The sequence below is a fragment of the Pezoporus occidentalis genome, unplaced genomic scaffold, assembly GCF_034315485.1.
Source record: "Pezoporus occidentalis ecotype Australia unplaced genomic scaffold, CSIRO_AGI_Poc_V1 ctg12, whole genome shotgun sequence".
Classification (NCBI taxonomy): Eukaryota; Metazoa; Chordata; class Aves; order Psittaciformes; family Psittacidae; genus Pezoporus; species Pezoporus occidentalis.
Genome location: NW_026912994.1, coordinates 2,309,663 through 2,328,348, shown reverse-complemented (window position 1 = coordinate 2,328,348; position 18,686 = coordinate 2,309,663). Strand labels below are relative to the sequence as shown.

Below are 18,686 nucleotides of genomic sequence, written 5' to 3'. Positions count from 1 at the left end.
ATCTTAATTAAGGTAAGACAACCTGCAAAGACCGTTTGTTTTTTTAATTAAACTGTGTATTGGCACAGCACATTATGGTAATCCAGTGTTACCAAAGAGACTGGTAAAAATCTGATTTCTGTGAAATGAGGCTCTGATCCAGGACACCAGCCATACCAGCAGATCATTAGGACCATCAGTGTTGGGGAAGTTCCTTGTGAGCACCAAATTCTATTATTTCAGAAGAAACTTCCAGATTGTACTTTAATCACTCAGGTTTTCACCACTACTTAGCAATTATTATAACAATGTGTGTTATTTCACATGTTCTTTTAATAATAGCACTTGGAACTTTCTACAGCATGAGAGGATTCAGTATCCAAACCTTCCCAGAAGGCAGGCAAATAGCAAATGTCATACTCTCATAATGCGTTTAGGTACTGTATAGATGGGACATAATTAAAGTAAGACTTAATTAAAGCTTTTCTTCTCCAGAGACGGACAGGTAAAACATAACTTACTGTATTTTTGAGTACAAAGGAGTCTAAAATTGTCTTCACAATTATACAACTGCAGACTCTCAGCACAGCAAAGGAGAAATACAGTAACAGTTGGGAAGAAGATTTGCTTCCACCTGTTCCCATTTCACTCAATTTCTAATCCCTTGAAACAAAGCCAGCAGGATCTATTCTCTTTAGTATAGAAAACTGAAATTTGCAGCACTCTGCTAAAAGATTCTAGAGGTGATCCATTCTGCTCGTGCTAAACTGTACTGCTTTCAGTGGAGCACCACAAAAATCCACCTGGAACCAGCCACTTCAAAGTGTGTCCTTGGGCAAGTTACTTAACTTTGTTGTTTAACAACTTCATTTCTTTATGGCAGTACTCACCACTTACTATCTGGAGGCACAGAAAGTACATCCAAAAACGGAGTGTCAGCCACCACATTACTGAACATTATATAAACTTAGTGTTGGTTACTTTATGTTTGGAGTGAGATCCCTGAGGTGATGCCTGGCCTCAGTAGTCAGTATGATGCATGGAGAGAGACTGAAAAGAAAAACAAAAAAACCCAAAACAGCAGCATGTGCTGAAGTCAGGACTTTAACATGAAGTCACATATTAAACCTCAGTCCCTCTTGTACCTGAAGAACAGATTCAGGGTTGTATAGAAATCTTTCTGCCTACTTCGATTCTAATTTGTGGTTCCATCTCTTAAAAGTATTTGGCAATAACAGTTCTCTGAAAAGCCTTTACACATAAAGCTACCAGAGGAAGTAATCTATTACTGTATGTTTTCCAAAGAGCACCTAACAGTAAAGTGTGCTAAGGAAAGGTACCACCAGTCAGTATTTTCTACGCAAGCAGCAAGCCAGCAACAGACCCCTGCCCCAGCAGTGTGATGCCTACCACAGAGACCCTCATGGTTAGCTCTGATGAAAGGGATGCCTGTGCTTCAACCCCAGGTCCCTCTTGAACACTAAATTTCTGCCTAGTTGCCAAGATGAAGCCCTGCAAGGAGTGAACAGAAGCTCATTCTGCAAAGCCTCCCCTCCACTGCAGGTGACAATGGAAGGGCAGACTGCCTGCTCAGTGCCCTCACCAGGTAAAACTGACTGACAGTAATGGGCTCTACCAAGGGTATATAACCAAGAAGGCTGGACTGCATTAATGTGAAGAGCTGATTAGTTTACATCCACTTTAGGCCTACTGCAGCATTATTTCCTTGTACTAAAGCAAAGTGGGAAAACTTCTTTTGAAAACTAGCCTGTATGTTTTAAAATATGAACTTAAACAGTGAAGTTACAGGTGGCCTTGGCTGCAAGGTCTGAATGGCTGTAATGTGTATTGCACAAATTTGGGTGACTGGACCTTTGTGCAGAAGTCTTACACTCTCAGCAGCTGCTGGTATGGCTGTTGGTTTGAGTTCCAGGGTGATGCAAAGGCAAAAAAACAGCTTGAAAAGGCAGAGCTGAGGTAGAAGCAAGAGAACTGACATCTGCCAGTCAGCCTCAGTTTTACTGTCACTGTCTCCTCTTTCAGTTCCTCACCCTGCAGAAAGGGGATAACCTTCTCAAATGGCTGCAGTAGCAAGAGACAAGGAATTTATCCATGAAATCCCCCGCTGGAAGCAGATACAAGAGCTGAACATTGTTTTATTACATGAGAAATACCATTCTTTAAAAAATCTATTCTAGTCACAATGCTAAACTAGATTTTCCTGAGAATAGGTGATATTTTAGCAGAATTTTCTTTGATCACAGGGGCATGGGAAAGAGAGTGGGACAGAGTTACAGCATAACTAGTAATCAAATCCAAACTATCTAATGTCATAAAGTAGGACACAGAGCTCTACATATTATTTGTAAGATCTTCCAATTGCTTCACTTATCCTCCAAAAGCCAGTGAAGCTTTCTGAACACAGCAGAGAATGATACGGTCAATCCTCCTGCACCAAGTAATTACACGGTTGAATTCTGAACAAACAGAGCACTGTAGGACAGTAGTATTTACAATTACTCAAATTAGTGGACATGATACATAAACACTCCCAGCAGAAAGAGAGCATTTTGGTCAATGAACCAGCAAACAGAAAGAAAAAGGCAAAAGGGGTGACAGAAAGTATGAAAATAAAACAGCCACAGTCTGGGAAAAAGCAGAAGTTTGGTATTTCAATCTGCCATACCACAAATTCAGGTTTAAGGATTTTTTTCCTTCTTCACATCATTCCTCCATTTTCTGAGGCCTTTAGGTACTACAGTATGGGCAGCTGGATTTTCTGTTCTGTTTCTTTTTCCAAGATGACAATAAGCATTCACTAGATCAAATGAGATTTGTGCCAGGACAGTTTTTGCCCTGCGCCTTCTTGACCACACAGCCCACAGATGGGTTTTATCTAAGTTCAAAATAATGTAAGGGATTACTTAACGCATCTCCTGAAGACAAAGCACTTTTAAGCATATTCATAGTGCAGGTCTGAGAAAGGACAGCTGGATGTCTGCAGGAACAAATGTGGGGTTTGTTTATAGTTGTAGTTTCCAGAGCCTCAGCAGTGATGCTCTGAGTCAGTACATCCTCTAGCTACCCAGGTCAGAGCCATGTATGTTGAAGCCACATTAACCATTCTCCACTTGCAAAGGAGATTTAAACACACTGATCCTGCAAATGATTGCCTACGCTAGTTTTCTACTCCAGAAATCCTATTTAAGGTTCTTGTGTTGATACACATTGACAGTGAATCAGGCCCTGGGTATTTTGACAGTAAAACAGCACTTAACTTTTAAATATACTGCTCAGCTGTAGACATATTAAATCCAAATGAACTGCATGTCTAAGGCAATTTTCTTCCTTGCATGACAAACCTAGGTTGCTCTTATTCTGAACCCTAAATAGACCTCTCCTGCCTGTATTCAGCCAAATATTTTGCTGCAAAACTTCAACAAAGAGGATGATGATTCACCTGAATTATAGCTACAGGTCTGTAGTAACTCCTTGCAAGGATGCTTGTATGCTTAACACACCCATGGGACCGCTTGCAAAATAATCCACAGGAATGTAAGTTATAAAAAAGCAGTCATAAACATACCAAGATGGAAGCTTGACTGGGATATAGTCAGTTAAAACAAACATTTTGTGTTGAGCAATTAGAATCACAATTAAAAGGTGTCATCTTGACTAAGTAGTACATGTATATGGTTCACATAAAAGGAACTGTTAGCTCTTAGGTCAGCAAGTGCATTCTTAACAATTGCAAGCAGAAGGGGCAGATAAAGAGCCCAAGATGAGGTTGGCCTTGTATCACGCATGAAGATTGATTGATTGAGCCAGAGCAATTGCAATAACAAGCACTTCAATCATGCCCGAGGCCTCACTAGAAAAGCGCTTTTAAAAGGCAACAATAGAGACACTACTGCTGATACAGGAAAACTACAGTGTGTATCATCTGGATCTCCCAGATGCTAGGCTGTGCACTCATGATGGATTGACTTGTCTATACCATGGGAGCACGTGGGGAGCACTTCACTGTTCTGTTCTTTTGCCACTCTTCTCTGGACTTAGTCCTCACAGTAACTGGGCACTAGGCTGCATGGGGCCTCAATGGCATCACATTACTTTTTTCCTGACATATGATTGCTATGATATGGTTATTACTTTTCTTTAAATAAATAAATAAATAAAATTGTACAAGTTCTGTCTTTTATTGCACAAAAAGTAGTTGTAAATTAAGACCCAGATGATAAGTCTTAACAACCATAGCACATATAACATATTTGATACCCTATTTTTATTCTACTGTCATGTTGCAATTAAAAGGAAAGACTTGCCACTTCCCAATTAAAAATCTCCAGATGGATGTTGACTGGGCATGCCAGATAGATAGCATTCAAAAAAAAAAAAAAAAAAAGAGGGAATTTATCTTGATATTGTCAACAAGTCAAGTTGTTGGGGAGCGTAGGGGAATAACGAGTTATATTCATCCAGGAAAATGGCAACACCTTTTGTCTACAGCAGCCTGCAGCTGCACAGTGGGGAATTTACAGGAATTCAGCAACCTTTTGATATGGAAAAGGTACACACTGTATGGAAAATATAATAGGAGTATGCATTCATTTTGTCAAAGATCAGGACTATGAATCCCTGTACAAGTGATGCCATGCAGCACAGGAGCTATTGTGGCCTTCAAGGATCTCCAGATTGTCTGAGTTGTTTCTATTCTGTTTTGTGGGATGGATTCTATCTGCCATGGAGTTACTGTCATAATTTCTATTTATTCTGATTGTACAAGAAGAAATCACTGGACATTTGTGGGACTCAGTGTCATTTCACAGAAGATGCAGAAAACCTACCAAACCGTAGAGTATTAAAGTTGATCTGGGAGAGGAGAGGGGAAAAAAAGCAATATTTTATAGAGAATAACTTGGAGCACTGGAAGACCATTATCACAAAAAAACAATTACCTAAATGGAACCTAGGTCTTTGATAGATGAATAAGAGGGAGGATGGGCTCCTCATTGCTGCATGAAGAGTTCTGCTTCCTCTGTTCCACCACCTACTCATGTCATATCCCAGTGAAGAAAGCCGAGTCTAAGGGTCGCTGGAGATTTAAAGATAGATGTGCTAATCTGTGGTTTAATAATTATAAGCAAAGAGTGTACAACTTGTTAAGTTTCAAGCCAAGTTTAGTTGTATTTCCCCAGCACAGCAAATACACCTACCCCTCTGGCAAGAAAATGAAAGACGTAAGAATCAAGAACAAACATGTACTGCTGGAGGACGCATATTGCATTTTTAAGTTCAGACACTTAAAAGTTTTCACTATAAAGCAGTTAATGATGGGCCAAAACCCCAAAGGTTTTTTATTCTCCTTCACCAGCTGTCAGCTTCAGCTGCAGATAAAACAGGATCCTGATTCAAGCTTGGTAGATAAAACCAGCAAAGCATGTGAAGTTTAGATCATTCCCACAAATGCTAGTAAATACCTTACACACAAGACCATGATGATTCTCAGTGTGCTTTTTTTCTTTTCTTCTTGTTTTGCAAATAGCAAAACCATCAAATTTCTATTTTTGTGTTTAGAAAATCAGTTATCTCCATAAACCTGTGAACTTGGCCCAAGAGACAAAGACCTTAAAGAAGTTACTGCAAACTGAGACAAGAGTAAGTGTTGCAGTGCATGTCTGATGTATGTAAAGCAGCCCCAAATGCACACAGAAGTGCCACTGGGCATTCTTCCATGAAACGGATGGATATTGTTTTGTTCTATTGACTTCATTACCAACTTGATTTCAAACAACATACTGTAACACAAATCTGTAAGCAAAATGTTTGTATTCAGATTGACAGAGCCTGTGAAATATGTGGAAACAATGATTTTTATTCAAAATTCCTGACTTCCTCAAATCATGAAGTTTGCACCAAAACGAAGATGATAAAATGAATCTGCCATTATTTTATGGGTTTCTAAATCAGGTCTGATAGCTGATTTACAGATTAGCACTGAGGGCACATAAAGAAGAAAATCACTTCACAGAAATAAGAACACGAAGAGTTTCAGAGAATGGGAAGTGTATCATCAGTCAAATATTTCTCTGTAATAACTGTCGTTCATCTTAATATAACTTCCTGTCCTCCTGCTTTATTTGAGTTGGAAAAAAATCTGATAAAACTTGGTACATTATTTGATGTATTACTTAGGCTGGTGCATTTTGTTTTCCATTTTGCAGGTACCAGACCTATAGAGGAAATATAACTTTAGATGTCCAATGAAACCAGAATGTACTTTTTAAAATCTACATCTACGTGAATGCTGGTGTTCTTCATATTAGAGAAAGAAACATTACCAAAAAAGAAAAAAGACAGGATATTAAGTGATTTAAATCACAGTAGAGCCTCAACAACCAGCTGTGAAAAGAGCCAGATTCTAGATGAAATCGACTGTAACATATTTACAAAAGAAAGCAAGGAACATAACCTTTGACTTTCCCCTAGGCCTCATAAAAGAGATTCAGTTGTGATTTAAGAGACCTGAGGCAGGAAGGTATCACAAAGCATGGCAGACTTGTTGGGGTGGGGTGGGGTGGGGGGTGGAAACAACAAATTAAACCAAATTTAGTTACTTAAAACATTATACACAAGATTATTTGCAATTAATTATATACTTTTCATCCCCTCTCTTCTTTCCTTCCAAAGAGTATAAAAATTGATCACTGTACTGATGTGAATCAATGCAAAGTATTTTTAAGGAAGAAAATTAAAAATTTAGAAGTACTTTTTGCAGCACAGTGAGACTAAAGCACCAGAAGCTGAACAGCAGCAGGTCCTGCTCTGCCCCTCTGCCAATGATTTGATGTTCAAACCTGCACCAAAACCCTAACCTTCCCTCAGTAAAGTAAACTAGAGGAGAATTCAGAATTTACTTAACGATTTAACTACTGCATTTTAGCATAGTTTTTACTACCTTCCTAGTGCCTTACACATACGCAAGAAGCCATTGACTTGAGGCACTAGAAGCTGAGGCTACTAATGCACAAGCTTCAGTCAGGTTTCACTGAAGACCAACCTTGCAGCTCTTCCTTCACAGTGAAAAAGGTCCTGCTTGCCTTCCCATCTCACCCCCCATTTTTATTTCAGATGGACCTGTTGTAGCTCTGTTCAGTTTCTCTTAACCTAATGCCACCTGCTCCATTTCTCCTCCACTTACACAACATTTGAGCAGACGTGTTACCCAAGGAATCCTTCCCTGTGTTTCCAATTTACCAGACAACAACACAAGCCTTCAGGTAAATCTGTGGTATAGCATCAGTCAGATCCATAATTAGAGGAAATACGCCCATAAGACATTTTCATATTTAGTGAAGAAGAAAAATGAAATTGAGCATCAAAAAATATCAGTCAGGTGCTCTATGAATCATGATGTGATTTGAAGTCTGAATTCCTTAAAAATGATGTTTTTGCTGACACATGTTGTTTGCATTTGTCTTCAGAACTGTGTTAATAATGAGTAATTCCACTTGGAAAATATTTACATAAATTATTTATTCTTATGTCACAGGCATAGATGGTGTCTTCTTTAAGTGGAAACAGCAACCAGGAAATTATTAATACTGCAGCAAATTTTAATGTGTTGCCCTGGTATATCCCACCAGAAATCCATACACACACAAAGGCTGTGACTCCAACCTCAGTTACCGCCACATGGAAGAAACAAAGCTGTGCCAGCCCTTGGTTTTGGACCCTATGCTGCATTCCGCCAGCCAGACAAAACTTCAGAAGTTCCCACCACTGGGGTGGTTTTCGAAGCCTTGCAACCACAATTTAGATACATGTGTATAACATTTACAAGATGAATTAATATGTCAGGTAGAAAACTATTTGTCATATTTCACTAAACCCACACCATTTTCCTATACTAATAATAAATTCATTTGGAGATAAAGTGCAATGCACTGTAAAGTGGGTCAAGGGGATTATTGTTCTCTTCTGGAAAGACTGTCTGTGGAGAACAAAAAGAATAATTCAGGGTTATGCTGACAGATTTTAGATGCAAGGCAATAAGGGCCATGGTGATTCTGAACTCAGAAACACAAAGACAGCAAAACTCAGAAAAAAGCTGAACTGGACATCAACCATCAAATATCATTCTCCTCCAGGAACAGTTAAGTTTCCAATCCAAAATCGAGTTTTTAGACTATCTTTAACACCCAGTAGGAAACCCATCTGAGAGAGTAGGACAATGAAGGCAAAACAGAAAAATCTTTCCAGACTGCAATTCTCATCAATTATTGTCAACAATTAATACCTAATCACACATTTTAAATAATAGTTTGCATTTGCACTAGTGAGTTTGTAAATTATGGAGTAAGGATAAGATTAGAAAGACCTTTACTGATGCTTTTGTTTATCAAAGCATCAAAGACGTTTTTGCTTTTATTTTGCATCATTTTTAAAGATACTCAGTTGTAGGTAAGAAATATAACAGCTTGTGTCTGTGTTAGGTTTAACAGCTAAATTTAAATGGTCTACCATGCTTTCAAAGCTGCCAATTGCAATTGAATATATTCTGCTGAAAACAAAAATGTTGCCTCTCTAAAAAATCTTGCCCAGGAAAATTTTCCCACTTGGTGTTTGCTATAAAAGGGCTGCCCAGTTCAGGCAGAAACAAGCTCTTCTGAGAAGCTAGGAAACCGTAGTTAAATAATATGAAAAATGGACTGGAAGGAAACATCCCATTGATGAAAACAAGGAGTAAAGACAATGCAAAGTGCTGCTGAGCAACGAGATCAAAAGGTTTCCCAGAGTTGTCAAAGTAGTCTATAGGTAAACCAGACTGAGATGCAGAATGTGTCTGTCCCTCTAATACTCATTTGAAAATGAGGACAGATAAATAACACTAAAAAGGAATACAATAAAACATTTTCCAACATCATGTGTTTTTCTTCATAGCTGTATCTAAAACTGAACATCCCAGGAATTCTGAAGATGTCTCCCTTAAATTCCTAGCAGAAAATAAACATCTGCTGGGGCTGAAATAGAACCAAGTGCATAAATATCTCAGGCTGAAAATACCCAAAGGATTTTGCATGTCTTCAATATCTTTTTGGACTCTGACTATGGGAGGCAGTGGTGAAATATGGTGTGACGCAAAGTCATAAAAGAGACAAGTAAGGTATGCCCTTGTCTCTAAAAATTCTAGCGTCCAAACACAGCAGGTTCTCTGTTTGCTTTGCATGACTGAAGGGGAAAATTCAAACATGATACATTATTTTCCCTTTTGAACTTGCACTTTTAAACATTTCCAACAGCCTGTGCAGGAGGCAATCAAGAAACTAATGAGATCACTACATATGGCCTTTGGATGTTGCAGCCACTGCGAGCCCTACAAGCCACACTGCCTGCTGTATATCATTCGTTTATGACATCTGTCTCTTCAGAGGACAACCCGCCGCAGCAGTACCTATCGTGGGACAGCCAGTTGTCTCTGTTGTGGTCAGGGACAAAAGGCTGATGCAGGCGCTATTCATGCAGTTCAGTGACAGTTGTGCACCACAGCATGACTCTTTGCACTGTCTTCTGCTCAGAGTGTCATACTGAATGGAGCAGGTCATAAGCAAAGTATTTTCCAAAAAGCTATCATCATTTCTAAATTCTGAATGGAAAAACAGTGCAAAAGGCTTACAGACATTTTGTGAGTGTTCCTACCCAAAAGCCATCCTAAATTTTCCAGATTGCTTCGAAGATACAGAGCCAGCTGGCAATTGTGCGGAACCTGTACAATGGACTAATACCTGGTTATCTGGCAGGTTGTGTATTTGATGACTGATCCATGGTTACAAATCACACCATTATATTGTGCTATTTTTATCAAAGTTTCTAGACCTGCTTTTTAAAAATGACCATCATTTCCAAAAGTGAGCAGTGCACAGTCCTAACAGAAATACAGCTCTGGCTCTCTAAATCTCTGTCAGTTTGCTCAAGAGATGGATGAATTTAGCAAAGCTGGAAAGCATTGCTTCCAAGAAAGGTGACATGAGACAGATGCTAGTCATATCCCCTATTTTTTTTTCCCCAAGACACAAATATGAGATTAAATTTACCTCTGCCATGAAATAAAAGGCAAACCCTTGTTTCTCTGCCTTGGGGTGGAAAAAAAAAAGCTACTTTTTTTTTCAGGGAAAAATCTACAAAGACATGCCTGAATATTGCCACAGGCACCCTTAATGAAGATTTAAAAGGCATTTCAAATGAAAACCTTGGTGAACCTCCCCTCCTCCCCAGAAAATCAACTGCCAACAGCAAATATTTCTGCTGGCGAACACTTTTCTGCTCTATAAAATTCTTCCCCATTAGGAATCTCCTTCCCCAAAGGACTGGTAAAAAGGGTTTGAGAGAGCTCAATGAATATTGTCAAGTAGAGGCTGCACTTTGCCTTAGGGTCAGAAGGGACCATTAGATAATCTCATCTAACACCTGCATTTAGAAAATAAATAAATAAAAACCACAAACAACACCACAAAACAACAAAAAAGTAACAACCAGGATTTCACCCACTCACTTCTGTACATAGTCAGCAAAATGTTTTAGTTAGCAAGTATCTTCCAGAAAGCCATTCTTCACCCTTGATCATCAAGAAATGGAGGGTCCATTTGGCCGATCCCATATTTTTATATCTATGGAAAGACTACGTGATACTTCCTTGTAAAGAGCCACCCCTGTTCTGGTACTAGTATCCATGCTTGTATTTCTCAAATGTCTCTCTCTGAATGCAGCATCTGCACCTCTCTGGGATGTATTTGAATGGTAGGTGAATGTGCAAGTGCAATACTGAATGTATTAGTAATTTAGGACCCAACTTGTAAAGTTTACAGTATGCCCATTAGCAACTGTATCATGATGAATGTATAAGGCGAATATAAGTTCTAGGGGTACTGAGCCTAGGAGGGTATCTGGAGGCAGATCTTAACTGATGCTGCACTACACTGAACTAATTACATATCTGTAAAGCAAAAGGAACTCACCTGTTAAGAGTTTCCGGGTACGGTTCCTACACTAGCCCACTAATATACCTGGTTATGCAGAAGTCTTGCATTTTTGCTCACATAAAAAAAGTCTTAAAACACAAAAACAGAGAGAAGACCTGTTTCACTGCATTTTTTGTTTAAAAGTTATAAAATACTTTAAATTCTAATCAATTGGTTTCTTACTGTTTCTATATTAAAAATCATGGCACTGGCATACAACTTTCAAAGAAAATTTATGTTGATATCTTATATATTTAACATCATAACACATTGCTGAACAGTTTGCTAGCACTTCACATTTATAATTCATTACAGTATTTTTGCCTACCCTCACTTGCTGGAACATTTTCTATTTGGCAGAAAAAATTCGGATTGGAGTTATTTGTCCATGAGGCACTTTAGGTCTCTATTTATCAGCATATGATTATCTTGGCTCTGCATTTGTATAACTATGTTGGTTTTCCACAGTATAAAGAAAAGATATTTCTGCCTTGATGTAATGATGACACAAAATGACATCCAGTGTTCTTATAAAAAGATAAAAGATAATGAAGTAGAGAACAAACGGAGAAGCCTAAGCTTAACCAGGAATAAATCCAACAAAAATGGAAGACTGAGCTTTGAAATGATAGGTATTGTGCCACAGATTTTGAAGTCACTACAACTAAAACTTGTGTTTGAGTATACAAGTGACATACTACGGCATCATTGTCCAGCCAATGTTACTGGGAAGTATCATGCTCAACAGCAACCATTTGTGGAATTAGCCTTCACATGGTCAGAACTGACACCTACTAAACTTTAATATGCAAAATTTGTTTTGCCTTCTGTGAGTGGTTTCACCAACAGAACTAAATAACTACATAATCTGAAAAAAAATCTTCCCAAATTACATTTGTATCTAAACGACAGTCCCACTCACTGGTTTTTGCTGTTTGCATACAATAGCTGTGAGTAACTGTTTCAGAGCAATCATTGCCAGTGCTCTTAAATTTGCATTCTTGCCCATCCAAAGATAATGAAGTGCTTTGCAAACACTGGCTCTTAATCATTTCAGGAAATACCTTTATCCTCAAACGCTACCCTTCTGTGGCTCATAGGGAAATTGCTTTCCCCAACACTGATGCATGCAAGATTTCTTACGGAGAAATACAGAAGTAGTTTTATACCACACAGCCCTCCTATCTCTGTATTGCATCATTACAAGCTTTCTCCTGTGTCAAAAACTATGCCAACCATCTGCAAAAGGCAGATGTTTTTTCTCTGGGAGAAAAAAATCTAACCCTTTCTCTGGGAGAAAAAACAAGGGGAAAAAGAGATTTACTAGTTTACTACAATTTATGGAAGAAACTTTATCATTATAGAAAAGACTTCATCCTTCACAGCTAGAAAGAAAAAGCATCATGCTCTGTTTACAGATGCCTCCACTGGGAAGCATCCCTCAAACACTAGATAACCCTGGCAACTCTGGTCTCCTCCAGAAGGGAAAATGGAATTGAAGCTCAGACTTTAGGATTTATAAAGTTGCTTGAGGAAAGCAACTGCAGTTAGAACACATGTGTTTAAAACAAATCTTAGAATTTGTGAAAATCATCAGGACTGAGGCACCTACCTAAGGCTAAATATATGCTCAAGTACTTTACTGATTTAGGACTACAGCTGGGAGGGAAGAGGGACGTCAGCTCAGGCTCTGAAATACCTGTCAATGGGGAAATTAGAAAACAGGTACCCATTTGCCCCCATTCAGTTTCTACGCTAAATAATCTGCATGGACAAGGTTTACTTGCTCATAATCGTGTCCTAGCCGGGGAGAGCAAGAAGTCACTAGTATAAAATCAGAGAATCCACATTATGAACACATCTGTGAAAACCTACAGGAAGACACTGCTTTCTCGCAGCTTTAATTTCCATAGCTCCTATATAAGAACTCGGTACAGGCATTTCAGTGCTTTGCACACAGCATAATAATTCCCTACAAATAGCTACAAGATGAAATAAATAATACTAACTCATTTGCATGCACAGAACTTTAAATCTCAGTGGATATTAAGGCATTTAATAAATTACAGCATGTGATAAGAAGAGAGAATAGATGGTGAACTGTGTTGTAGGTTCCTGGACACTGCAGAAAATCTCCAGCAGCCTCTTCCAGAAAGACAAAATAGCAGGTAAGTGATTAGAGTAAATTCCCTGTAGCACAGTATCAGCTACTTATCCAAATTAATATTTTAATGTTAATTTCAGCCCTGTTGCAAACATACATATGCGAATCATCAATATGAATTTTTTTCCAGGTTGCAGAATAGTATATGTATATAGTATAAGAGCAGAATAATCTCCTCAGCTACATAACTTTCTCCCCTCTGGCTGGACATTTGTGGGTTACATGAGGTTGTATTTCCTGAGATAGGATAGCCGTGATAGGATTTTGCTATTACTGGGGACACAAACAATATGCACTTTTTAGGATCCCAACACAGGTGGGGAAAGTGGTCTGTTCTGAAGTTCAAGTTGTTACAAAACGCCCCTATACATGAAGGGCTGTATTCAGCTAAAGTATTAAGATCATACTGTCTTCATTTTGTCCCAACTTGTTAAATTTTCTTATACTTCCTTCTTAGAAATATTACAGTTCAAGTGAACTGATCAGAGCCCACTGAGCACAGATCAGCTGTGGATTAAAGATGAATTAAAGTCTTAATTTAATTAAAGGCTAATTAAAGACTGTGCACAAAGAAACTTCCAGACCAAGTGCCTGTCATCTTATCTAAGCATGACTATTAAAGTAATTTCTCCAGCTGTAATTGCAAATCTTTGCACAGAACATGGATGCTGCAAATCTTCTTCATGTCTGTTTGAACTGCCAATCCACTCTCATTTTTTACTGTTCTTCTCCATTTCCAGAGTTGCCAGACACAATTTATTCCTTATGAATCAGAAATAGCTACCTTTTGTCAGCTGGTATTTCTCCGGATGTTTTGTGATCTCACATCTTATTAATGCCTCCAAGATATTGCCTGCCAGTAAGGTTAGGCACATAAACCTGTAATTGTTTGTCTCTTGCCCTTCCAAATGGCTCCCATGCTGACTAACAGGTCTCATCAACAAGGTCAGCCAGAGAAAGCATGGGTATAGCCCTTCACAAGTCACAGAGTGTATTTTTCATTCATTCAGTGACCACGGTGTTTTCAATTGTATATATCTAAAATATAGATCTACTGGCACAAAGCCTGCTAATCCAATGGTGAAATGGGAATGGAACAGATATAAATAAAAAGAGGAAAATGAAAGAGGGAGAGATGTTTCCCACACCTATCATTTGAAATCTCATCATTGAAAGAAAATCTCTCTCTGTCTTACAAATAGTCTTTTGTGTCTGGTGTATTTCAAGCTGCTACTAGTCTTCAGGTTATGCCCTGAAAAGAGCCAAAACAGTGAAAAGAGCAAGATGTGACAAGAGAGCTGGCAAGAATCCAGAAGACCTTATTTGCACAGTACAGATTTGAGACAGTCTTAATAACTGGAGATAACCAACTGTTGGCTTTGAGGTTCAAATCTTAAGACATTCAAATTTGATTTACGCTAAAATCTAACAAGTATTTCTGTAAGGGTGGTGGTGTTGACACCTTTACAATTGACTAAGACCAGGTAATGGTGTAACAACAATAATGCTAACTATGCAACATTTGTTAATCCTTGTATCCTTTGAACTAAAAGACCTCAAGCACATTTAGAAACAGCATGGATGTAGCAGAATGCTAAGTACGAATGATCACCTTATAAAAACACTGCTGGCAATACACAGTTACACAAAATCTAGTTGCTTCTGCTGCTATTCCAAATTCAAGTTTGCCTCCATGTCATTAAATAGTTTTCTTTCAAAATCCGTCTTTGCATAGTTTTGGGATACAAAAGAGCATGTCTGTGCATGTGAGGCTGCTTCCCTCCTCTCCCCTTCTTCCTTATCCTTAACAGAAAAAGAGGGGGAGATGCCCCTGTTCACTTATATAAGCTCTAAAAAGCTCATATAGACTCTCACATACAGGAATTTGCTGGCTTGTACTACTTGCTGGACTTCCAGTGAACACAGTCTGTTGTGGTTTTGAAGCCCTCTCACTCAGACAGCTCCCCAGTAAATATAATCTGTGACCACAGGCAGAAAAGAGGTGCCAAGCCTATCAGCAAAGAAGTCTCTTGTAATGTACCCTGGAGAAGGACTCCACTAACAATCAACTGCTACAGGTTGATGGTACCATGCAACATAAAAAGTCTACTCCACAGATAGCCTTTGTGCAAATCCTCCTTCCTAATGCTCTGCTCCCTGTTTTCCACTGGTCAGTTGCTCTGAAACATCTTTCTGTTCCTTCTGTTAAAAAGTGCTTGGGAAGTATCATGATACAAGGTAAAACCCTGACACCAGGCAAGCCAAGTGGCCATTAACATCAGAGACGAGACTTTGCCCAAGGATTCCAGTGCCCAAATGAACCAGCACAGTCATCTTGTCACGTTTCTGCACACAGAGCTGGATTAACTCTGTAGATAACGGTTCTCTATCATCTGAGAATTTACACTTTATTTCATCTAATACCAAGTATGAATTTTGTAACCAGCTATTGCATATTAGGCTGCTTCATTTTCCTGATTTATGTTGCTAGTCTCTTGGCGTCTCAGAATATAAATCAAACCACATACAAAAATCATTGCCAAAAAGAAGTAAGATTTATGTACAACTCACAGTGGTCATGCAGCACCTCTAACTGTAAAAGATGTTCTCTAATCAATTTGAGGTATGCCTTTCTCATCTTAGAGCTTTAAAAATATACATTATATTGAAAACTTCTTCACAGCACTCCTCAAAGGCTGCATGTTTCTGCAGCCAAATAATGCAGAAATACATTTTACAGGATTATATTGTACACAGTCAAATGGAAACTTGATACTGCCAGTATCAAGAGCAGAATCACTCTTATACTGTTTTTTAGCAAAGAATTAATACTAATGAAATTCAGTGTTCTTGAGGCCCAAATGAAAGGTAAAACTTAATGATAACTTCTTCCATCATTCCTAATGTGATTCACAATGTTTTTTTCTGTTGCTATTGTTGTCATTATGTGAATGCAATTACTTTTAGAATTACAGTGGTTAGTAAAGTCTGCAAAGACAAAGAGAGCTGCATCTATCATACAGAGTATTACTAAAAACGCAATGCTGCTGCTCTTTAAAACCTTTTGCAGAACGGCTGCATACCATAAAGAGTAAAATTACTTTAACTCAGAGTTTTGAAGTGTGAAAACATTTTTTTTTCAGACTTCCAAACCAGGTAATTACATTTTTAACTTTTTCACAAGCTTTTTTTCCTGTAGCTTTTCTTGTAAAGCTTAAGAGTTCTAAAACCAAGTAAAATTCTATGTAAAATCTGTAAAAAATTTAAAACTTTAAAAATCGTACTCATGATATTTATGGAAATGTAACAGAACATTTTTCATGCTCAGAAACTAGAATGAAGACACAGATATACAAGATCAACCAATTTCAGCAAAACCATCTTTCTTGTAAAAAAAATTATCCCCCACTAAAGAAACATAACTTCAAATATTTTCTCAGCCCTATCAACTAATACATTGATGGAAACTCATTTCACTCCTCCTCTAAATACTTCAATGCTATTAGAAATGTAATTCAAGAAGCATAAAAGCATAAAGAAAATTATCAAGACAGGCCAACCATTTATCATAATCATTAAGTAAAATAAAAATAATTGCATTTATATAGATCTTTAGCTATTGGATGAAAGATACACACACAATTTTCACCCAAATCATTAAGAGCCCCCTTCCAGGGAGGGAGAATAGATGATAGCTATCCCCCCTGCATAACACATTCTCAGTTTAGTAGAATGCTACTACATATGGTTATAGATCTCTTCGTGAATTTTGTCTGCATCGTTTTCAGTTCACAAACTTTTACTCCTTCAGATCAAATTATCAGAGAGATCTATTTTCCTTAGTCTTCACTGTTCTCCCTGGACCCAAATCCAGAGCATGAGCAGCACTTTCTCTGTCGACAGAGACCAGGACACAGTTACACCCACAGAACCACAGACCCCCATGTGGAAAATAACTCCAGCTCCAACACAGCAACAGCCCTGGCCACACTAAGACTAGATTTCCCACTTGGGGAAGCAAAGGGAACCCCAGTCCCTGAGCTCAGAGAATTAATATGCCTGACCTCTCCCTCACACAGGAGAGTTTAAAGGCGTGGGTTTCAGTCTAACCTGGACACCTTCAAAACCCAACCGCCCAGTTCAGCTCAAATAGCTTGCAGGTCTGTTCCCCATATATTCCTTTGTGCACCTCACTGAAGGCCTGCAGGGCTGAGGAATGAATTGGGATCTCTCTCCAGCTGATTTTCAGTTCTCGTTCCCAAGCAAATGTCTGGTGGTTTTAAAAAGAAGACACTTCTGGTTTATGGCCCTGACCAGGCATTTGATTTTCACAAGGGAAATAATGCAGAAACAATGATGAATTGTCCAATAACTCCTCCACTAGGAATCCAGAGAGAAAAGACATTGAAGAATTTAAAACCAAAAGTAGAAAATGCCATTTATCTGCACAGTGAGATTTTTTGTTGTTCAGAAAAGTGTGCAAAATGTTACTTTTGTCTGTTTGGTTTTATTGTTTGGGGTTTGTTTGTTTGTTTGTTTAACTAGGTTAATTCTGTTGAGAACATTCGTTCAAAGTTGACCACGACAAGCAAAATTCTCTGCAAATGTTGCTGTAGTTTTCTGTAGCTCAGTGTGGCATGCCCTTGAGAGCAGGGATTACACTCTTGCAGAGCAACTGCAGAAATAAACATTTGCTTATTTAGTATGTCCTTTAATCATCAAGTGAATTTCTGCAGTCTGCTGCAGTACTTGCTAATGAATGCTCTATGCTCTTCAGTTTTCTCATCCAGGGTACAAGAATTATCCCAGCTCCCAGGGACCTTACTAACAATTTACACAGGTGGTAAAGCTGTCTGTGTGTATGCATACAGCAGCATATGCATAGCACCATAGACCCATGTCTTTCCTTGTAGAGGAAATAAATAGGGAACCCTCACAGCTGAAACATTATCGTCCTTCTCAATTTGAAAGTCTGCTACTAAACTCCAGCAGAACTAAACCTTTTTCACTGAGATCTGGCTGTGTCTCATGACATTTAGGTGTAATGAGAGAAGGACAGTTATAAATCACCATGTGAACACCTTGCATACACTGACATCAGTGCCAAACCTCCCCTTTAACTTCTGAATGGCCAGAATTTTAGCTTCAGATGCTGACACAAAGTCAAGGTCAATCCCAAAAAAATCAACTAAGAGTAGTTGATTTACAGCACTAAAAATTATTATGATCCAGATGAAAACAGAATGAATCATACCAAAATACCCAATCCAGACAAGACACGGATGTCAGGAAAGCTTCTTCAGAAAGGTTTAAAAAGAATCTTTGCAGTATTCCTTTTCATTCATGTCACTTTGTAATTGTCAAAATCATTTCAAATCATTTCAATTCATTCATTCATGTCCAGCTTGAAACAGCTGTTCCAATAACAGCTCTTTGCCATGGTTCTGCATAATGCAGGGAAAGGAGAACTAATTAAAAGAAATACTGTAAATGGCTTAACTTCTTAGACAAGATGGGCATTATTT

General features: G+C 38.4%; 2 protein-coding genes across 6 annotated transcripts in view; both read right to left on the bottom strand.

Moving 5' to 3' along the window:
* The window catches only part of NCKAP5 (NCK associated protein 5), a 530,111-nt gene that overhangs the window by 443,345 nt on the left and 68,080 nt on the right, over positions 1-18,686 (bottom strand). The gene's annotated exons all lie outside the window — the stretch shown is intronic.
* The window catches only part of ZRANB3 (zinc finger RANBP2-type containing 3), a 494,211-nt gene continuing 478,232 nt past the window's right edge, over positions 2,708-18,686 (bottom strand). Inside the window, exon 19 of the mRNA XM_062605938.1 lies at positions 2,708-2,725. The gene's annotated coding sequence lies outside the window, so the exon portion shown is untranslated. The remainder of the gene's footprint in view (positions 2,726-18,686) is intronic.